Raw genomic sequence first — 8,744 nt, forward strand, 5'->3', positions numbered from 1 at the left:
GGGCTTCCGTGTCTGTCTAGTCCTCATGGCCTCCGTTCTAATCTTAACATCAACAGTTTTGAAGACTTAATGTGTCAGAAGGTCCCCAGATCTGGGTTTGCCTGCTTTTGGTTTGCAGTTTTGACAGGCTGTATATGATGCTGTGTCCTCAGAAAGGATATGCCCATCTTATTGGTTGTGAATGAGCCCTAAACGTGGTGCTTTCCAGGTTTTCTCTGAAGTTTATTTTTTTGTTAATCCTCACCCTAGGGCATTTTCCAATTGATTTTTAAAGAGAGTGGGCAGGAGAGGGAGAGAAACATTGATGTGAGAAAGACACCAATTGGTTGCCTCCCACATGTGCCCTGACCAAAGCTGGGGATAGAGCCTGCAACTGAGGTTATGTGCCCTTGACTGGAATCTATCCACTGAGCCAAATGGGCTAAGGCTCCTGAAGTTTTACCTCTTGTCTATCACTATTGGAAAGATGCTTTGAGACAGTGTAAAAAATACCCACCACTTTTAGCCTCTATTCTTGATTTTAATCAGTTGTAACTGGTTTGTAGGGTTCCAAAACATTGCTATGTGAATACGTACCACAGGTAGCATTTTTTCTTTTCCCTAATGATAAACTGCTTTGAAATCTTACCTCCCCAGCCAGTTACAGGTAGCTGAAATTTACTGAATGAGCTAGACAGTAGCTCCTACTTTATTTACATATTTTTAGAAGCATGGTGCTGGAAATGAGTGGATTTAAATGGTGGTCTGAGTTCCTAACATTTCCGTCTTGCTTACTTGTCACCCCCCATACTGTCTATAGTTGCACGAACATTATGTATGGTTGGGCTGGGTAACTAGGTGGGTTGCAACTGGTCCAAGGAGCTCTGACTGTTGGACCACCTTGCCTCAAGGCCTGACAGGCTTTGTTGCACCTTGTTCTAGATGTGCTGTGTTCTGAGTCCTGGCTCTTTTTACTGCATGGTCTAAACAGGCATCCCCTCTGAATCAATTGCATCTGTAAGCTGCCACAATATTTCAGGTGTCCTTCAAATTATTTTAAGTAACTAGGTCTGAAGGTCATTCATGAAATTTCATGTGGCTCTTGGTGAGGGAGGGATGTTTGTAGTCCTTTTCCTACTCATGCCAGTTAACAGCGATGTGTATAGCCCTGTACTCTGTTCCTGAAACCATCAGAGGGAAGGCAGTGGGGGACTAGAAGCTGTGTTCTACATGCCACCGAGCCTGTGGGGATTGTGGGGGGAAGATAAAAGGAAGGCATCTTCCCTGTGGGCTTCAGCAGGAGGAAAGCCAAGCTGCTGGGCAACTTTGCAAGAGTGCAGGTGGGCTTGGGTAGAGCATTTTGAAATGTTTTTTCTAAAGGCAGTTGGTGAATATGGGCCATCTCAGAATGATATGGGAGGCTTTTGTAGGGGTGTCCGTTTCAAACCTTTGAGTGCTGTTAAGTGGATTGCTTTGGGAGACTTGACAGCTCTCAGGAAAGGTGCATTGTAGCACAGAACCACAGTTCTTAGGCATTTTACCGAAAGGAAGATAAGGGATGCTGATCAGCAAGGGAAGGCCACCTCTGATCTGTAAAGCTTTGGTGGAATGTGAAGGTTAGTGCTGGCAGCCATGCCGTGGGCCAGCATTTGCCTTGCCTACCTTTGAGGTTGTGAGGTTTGAGATAATACCTAGACACAGCTCTCTTGAGTTGTGATTTCCATTTGGGAGCTATTTCCAGCAGACAATGCCTTGCACCATCAGCCTTCCACCTATAGGTGGCAGAGGCACCAAGGGCAGCTACAGGCACTCAGCTTGTGGAGCCTCTTCAGGAACAATGGAGAGGTTAAGCCTGGCATTCTTGCAGGGTTGCTCAAACGATCATCTCGTAACAGAAATGTCCTGGGATCTCAGATTCCAAGTTTTTTTTTCTGGATGGTGTCTTCCCATTCCAGCAGTGCTCTCCAGGATTCATGAGGGCCTCTGATGCTTGGTGACCCAAGATAACCTGTGTTGCTGAGGCTGCGCCTTCTGTTCTGGGAACTTAACCTTTTCTGGCACTTAAATAGCTAGCTGCAAGGTCCTGGGGGTTCAGACCAGGGCCATGCAGCATGCCTGGAAGGAATGTGGGGAGGACCCTCCCTCCCTGCCTGGGTGGGCAGAGCAAAGATTCCTCATTGTCATTTGGTTTGTTGTCATTCAAGGACATTTTAAAAAATCTCTATTTCGGACTCTAAAAGCAGTTCATTTAAGGAATTGAAACAATGCCGATTTATAAACTAGAAAGTAAAAGTCCTACCACATTCCATAAAAATCAGTTATTAGAAAACTTTTAAAGGGAAAAGTTATTAAGTGTTTCTTTTTCCTATCCTTGTGTGTAGTGTATTTTACAGAAAACTTCAGGATGCCAGAGTTGGAGGTGGTATCAATTTCTGGAGGTTCTTAGTTCTTGAGTGTCTCTCCTTCTGGAATGGTCTCCATGATCCAGGGGCTCGAACACTTATGCACCTCGTTCTTCCACTGCCCATCCCACTGGAAAGGGCAGAAGACTGGAGGAGGCGGGAGGCCGTCCCAGCCTTGTCTTCCCTTCAGCAAATCTGGCCACCTGTTTCACTAGTTTGAATGACTTACATAGTTCTTTTAGGAGGATTTTATTTACAATATACAAATTAAGTCTATTACCAGATTGTAGATACAAAATAGCCATTGACATGCAATAAACATTTCAAGAAAAAAAGATTTTAAACATATTACCAAAACACTACTAACAGTATACCACAAAAGTTGTAGGAAATAATAAATATCTGCAGATAACCGGATTACTTCTAAAATATTCTTCCCCTCTGGCTCTTTTTGTTCATCAGTTTATGTTCTTTACATTCCACAAATGAGTGAGGTCATGTGACACTTATCTTTCTCTGACTGACTCATTTAACATAATGCTCTCCAACTCCATCCATGCTGTTGTGAATGGTAAGAGTTTCTTCTTTTTTACAGCCGTATAGTATTCCATTGTGTAGATGTACCACAGCATTTTTATTTCTGATGGTTGCCTTTCAGCTCTAGCCCACAAACATTAATTCATCTGGTACAATTCAGCTAACGGGGAATTTGGGGTTCAGGGTGTAGGATTTCCACTGAACCTTGCTGCAAAGGTTACACAGTGGAAGTCTCGCCAGCTGCTTATGTTTCAAGAACTGTTTATTACTGGCCTTATTTTTTAACTGCCACATTGTAGATCCTTTCCTGTCATTTTGGTGTAGTTTGGAGATGGAATGGAGATCATATGTCTGTTCTTTGCCGTGTTGCCTGCAAACTGCAAAGCACAGGAGAGGACTATTCATGCCTCAAAGATCAACCTAAGATAAGGCAAGATTCGGAACAGAAAGTAAAAACTGCTGCTGGGGTATGAAGCTAATACTAATTACTCTGGATTTTGGCCTGATACTCATGGTAATTTTGGGCCTAGTTGATGGAAGTCCCAACTCCCCGTTGCCCTGTCCTGCCAGAGTAAGGTTTCTGCAAAGCTGTTGAGCTGTTGAAACTTCAAGCTAGAATCAGCCTTTGAGATTCTAGTTGGCTCCAGCTGCGGCTCCCAGGCCTCTGCTCCTGTTTTTATTTTATTTTTTAATGTTTTGGTTTTTAAAAAAATGTTTTTGTTGATTTTTAGAAAGGAGGGAGAGGGAGAGTTAAAAACATTGATAAAAGAGAAAACGATTGGCTGCTCCTGCATGCCATACTCCTTATTCGGTGGACCGATCCCACAACCCAGGCATGTTCCCTGACTCGGAATCAAACCAATGACCTTGGTGCATGCGATGATGCTCAACCAACAGCCACACCAGCCAGGTTCCTTGGAATTGATTGCATCATGAGCCCACAGTTGTGCTAGGAGGTCGTGTGGGGAGGCAGGCAGCCTGCCCCGGCATGTATTTGGGGGCAGAAAAAGTGGCAGAATGAAGGATACAGAAAAAGGACCCTTGGGATGAGAACAGGAGGAGCCAGTGAGCAAATAGGTGATGCAGGAAGCCCCACTCCCTTCTGTGAAGCTGACCTGGGCCTGATCAGCAAACGCCCTGTCCCAGAAGAAGTCCCAACTGGATGTTCAAGAGGGAAACTGTCTGGCCTGGGGCTGAGCCCCCTGGGCTTTGGGAGGGGCCCTCCCAGGAGACACCATCCGTCCAGTCCGCAGGGCCTCTTACCATAGCTCATCAGGCTAATGAGAGCTCTGGCCTCGCCCACTCCACCTCTGTAATTTGCTCACTGCCTTTCCCCTCTAATTTTATTGCCACCTCAACAGTTTCCCAAGACCTGGGGGCTCATTTTCAGTGGAAGTCCCCGCCCTGGGTTAATGAAAGGGGCTGCTTTCCTGCAGCTAGCCAGCTCTCCTGGGCGTGGGGTGGGAGAACAGGTTCTTTGCAGAGCCCTACAAGGGGTGGGACAATCTGTTGGCAAATGTTTTAGAGTAGGAGGCAAACCCTTCTTTTCACCAAGTGCCACTCTAGGTACTTTTTCAGACACTTTTAGAAACTTCACAGTAAAGGGGCAGGGGACAGAGCACAAGAGGAGGAGCGGGCAGGACACCTGGGTGCCCAATGTCCAGCTCGAGGTGGTGGTCTCTCTGGTGTCACTGCCTTGTGTGGAGTTAATGTCTCCGTTCAAGTTCCTCTGGCCTTGTTTCCCCACGGACTGTGGCTGCTGTAGGAAAGGCTACGTTTTGGAATCATCCAGGCCTTGCAGTTGCTGGTTCCTATCTCAGTCCATGGACAGATTCCTGAAGGTCACGCATCCCCACATTTGTAGAGTTGGTGGCAGGGGGTATCCTGAACACAAAAGGGGGGTGTAGTTGGTGATGCTTTTTCCCCCCTGCACCTAAGGCATTTGGAATAGCAGTCCCACCTAAGATGAGAACAGTTCAGACTGCTTCTAGGGCAGCCGTGGGCAAACTACGGCCCGCGGGCCGGATCCGGCCTATTTGAAATGAATAAAACTAAAAAAATAAAAGACCGTTCCCTTTTATGTAATGATGTTTACTTTGAATTTATATTAGTTCACACAAACACTCCATCCATGCTTTTGTTCCGGCCCTCCGGTCCAGTTTAAGAACCCATTGTGGCCCTCGAGTCAAAAAGTTTGCCCACCCCTGTTCTAGGGGCTGTGAGGACCAAGGGAAGCAGTCCATGCAAAGCCTTCATGCTCACCACAGAGTAAGTCCTCAATAAAGTGTCACATCATTGGTCCCTGCCTCTCTGGGCTGTGCACACTGTAGACTTAATGTTTGTTCCATTGGGTTGGAGCCATTTACCTAAGGGCTAATTCTAGGAGTTCCATCTCTGCCAAAGAGTTCATATCTCAGGTGGCTACAGTGTGACCGGAGGTGATAGGTTGTGGCTTAATATGGCAGACAGGCTGCTGATCCTGCAGCAGCCTGGACCTTGCTCCCCTTGAACCTGGAGCTGTACTCCAAAAGACCGCATTTGCACAGATACCTTTGCCGCAGCCCTTAGCCAGGTGGGCTGGGAAATTCAGTGCCCAGCCTAAAAGTGAGCCAACAACACAAGTCCTCTCACTCAGAGCCACTCTTTGATCTCTGTCCCCTGTAGATTCCTTGGTTTACACAATGTTTTATCAGTTGTCCCTAGGGCACTGGCCACTAAGGCCACCTGCCGCTCCTTCCCAAACACACACACACTGACCCTACCCCTGGACGTGCCTCTGGCCCAGGGCATGTCTGCCTGTAGGGGCCACTGCCAGCCCAGGAATACTTTCAGGTAGTGCCCAGCAAGGGACAGGAGCTGGAGGGATGAATAGAGGTGGGTTACATCAGCCTGTTTAATGACCCCATCTCACTTCCACACCCCCTGCTCCCGCTTCTTGGGGCCACCTCCCAAATAACACCCTTATGCCCAAATCCTCAAATTGGTTTGCTCTTAGAGGAGCTTTAACTAAGGCAAACATTATTGAGCAGTCAGCAGTGGACTCCAGAGACTTGCACTCTGTGTTTTTTCTCCCAAATTATCAAAAATCTCCCCAGCGTCCCTGGAAGGGAGGGAGGGCAGCAGGGAGGTGGAGGTGCAGATGGGAGGACCTTTTTGCCCACACCCTGAGTCTCCCGATTCCCTATGCAAGTCACAGCCTCTGACTTCTCATCTGAAAAATAGGGGTGGGAGTATCCCCACTGGTGGATCCAGGGAAAGGAGGATTCAGTAGATAAGTGTGAAAGTCCCTTTTACACTTTAAAGGGATTATTCAAATGTAAGGACCACCAAGATTCAGGGGAGTGAGGGCCCAGAGCAAGGCAGGCAGATGGTGGGATGCCTGGAATGAATCTCCCAAGTGGTGGTCCATGACCAGCTGGCCAGGGATCACTAGGGTGTGAGATGAACTCATTTATTCATTCCACAAACGGCTGAACCCCTCTAGGTGCCAGGCACCGGGGAAAGCAGTAGACAGAATGGGCAATCCTTGCTCTCCTGGAGCTTATTCTGTGGGACAAGAGAGACAATAAACAAATTAGTAGATACATAAAGAGGTAAGGTGAGGAATGCTTTGGGGAGACGTATATCACAAGAGCAAATGGGAGTGGAGGTGTTATTTTCATATAGACCATCCAGGGATGGCCTGACTGGACAGAGACCTGGGAGCAGGGAGGGAGAAAGGCATATGGATATTTGGGGGAAGAGGGCTCCAAGCTGAGGAAAGAGTGGGGACAAAGGTCGTGAGGTAGGAACATTTTAGTGTGTGTATTAGTTACATAACAAATTACGCCAACACTTAGTAGGTTAAATATCAGTTATTTATTTAAAAATATTTTTATTGATTTCAGAGAGAAAGGGAGAGTGAGAGTGAAATAGAAACATCAATGATGATTGGCTGCCTCCTGCATGCCCCACACTGGGGATTGAGCCCGGAACCTGAGCGTATGCCCTGACCAGAAATTGAACCATGACCTCTTCCTGGTTCATAGGTCAACGTTCAACCACTGAGCCATGCCAAATAGGCATCAGCTATTTATTTATTTATTTTTATTTTGTTTTTTAAAAATATGTCTTTTTATTGATTTCAAAGAGGAAGGGAGAGGGAGAGGGAGAGAGAGATAGAAACATAAATGATGAGAGAGAATCTTTGATTGGCTGCCTTCTGCACGCCCCACACTGGGGATAGAGCCCAAAACGCAGACATGTGCCCTGATGGGGGATTGAACTGTGACCTCCAGGTTCATCGGTTGATGCTCAACCACTAAGCCACGCCAGCCAGGCCGGCTGTTTATTTCTAATGCCTGGGCCCAGCTGAGCAGTTCTGGTAGCTGGGCTCACTCAGTTGTCTGAGGTCAGCTGCCAGGTTGTCTGGGGCTGGTGGCTTAGAATGGCCTCAACTGGGATTGTTGTTCCATGTGATCACTCATCCCCCAGCAGGCTAGACCAGGATGATGCTTATGGTGGCTGGGCAGGCATCCAAGGGAGCAAGGGAATCTGCAGGCACACCATCACATCTGCCACATTCTATTAGCCAAAACACCTTACAAGGCCGGCCTAGGTTCCATCTTTTTTTTTTTTTTTTTAAAGCTAATAAACCCTATTTTTATTTTATATTTTATTTTTAAATCCTCACCTGAGGATATTTTTTCATTGATTTTTAGAGAGAGTGGAAGAGTGAGGGAAAGACAGCGAGAAATATCGATGTGAGAGAAACACATCGGTTGATTGCCTCCTGCACGATCCCTGACCAGGGCCTGGGCCAGGGAGGAACCTGCAACCGAGGTACATTCCCTGGATCGGATCGGAATCGAACCCAGGACACTTCAGTCCGTAGGCCGACACTCTATCCACTGAGCCAATCAGCTAGGGCCCGACTCCATCTTTTGATGGGAGGAGCTGCAAAGACTGCAGCCACTTTTGCAGCTTTCTATAATCTTCCGTGTTGCAGGTGAGAAACCAGAGCTCAGAGAGATAAAGGCCATACAACCCCTGAGATTCAAACTCATGCCTGTTTAACTTCAGGGTTGGTGCCTTTTCTAATATAAACTGTCTCTTGTCCATCGGGTTTCTTAAATTGATTGATTAGTTTTTCCTAATGACATGGTAAGGTAGAAAATACAAAAACGACAGGACCGCCCTAACCGGTTTGGCTCAGTGGATAGAACATCGGCCTGCGGACTGAAGGGTCCCAGGTTCGATTACAGTCAAGGACATGTACCTTGGTTGCAGGCACATCCCCAGTGGAAGATGTGCAGGAGGCGGCTCATCGATGTTTCTCTCTCATCCATGTTTCTAACTCTCTATGCCTCTCCCTTCCTCTCTGTAAAAAAATCAATAAAATATATTAAACAAACAAACAAACAAACAAAAAACGACAGGACCTGCCCAGCTTGTGTGCCTCAGTTGTTGAGTGTCGACCTATGAACCAGGAGGTTACGGTTTGATTCCCGGTCAGGGCATATGCCTGATTGCGGGCTCACTCCCCAGGTTGGGGGCATGCAGGAGGCAGCTGATAGATGAATCTCTCTCATCATTGATGCTTCTATCCCTCTCTCCCTTTCCCTTCCTCTCTAAAATCAATAAAAATATATTTCAAACCAAACCAAAAGACAGGATCCAGAGGTGATAATGCTGAAATTTCCTTCTAGCCTTTTTTCCTGCACATTAACTGTGAACCTCTCTACCTCCCACCCCAAATCTCTCTCTATTTGTCAAATACTTTTTTTCAGGTGGTTTCTTCTTTTTTTTAAGACATTTTTTTAAGAGTAGTTTTAGGTTCACAGCAAA

The sequence above is a fragment of the Myotis nattereri genome (genome assembly GCF_964212035.1).
Source record: "Myotis nattereri genome assembly, chromosome: 8".
Classification (NCBI taxonomy): Eukaryota; Metazoa; Chordata; class Mammalia; order Chiroptera; family Vespertilionidae; genus Myotis; species Myotis nattereri.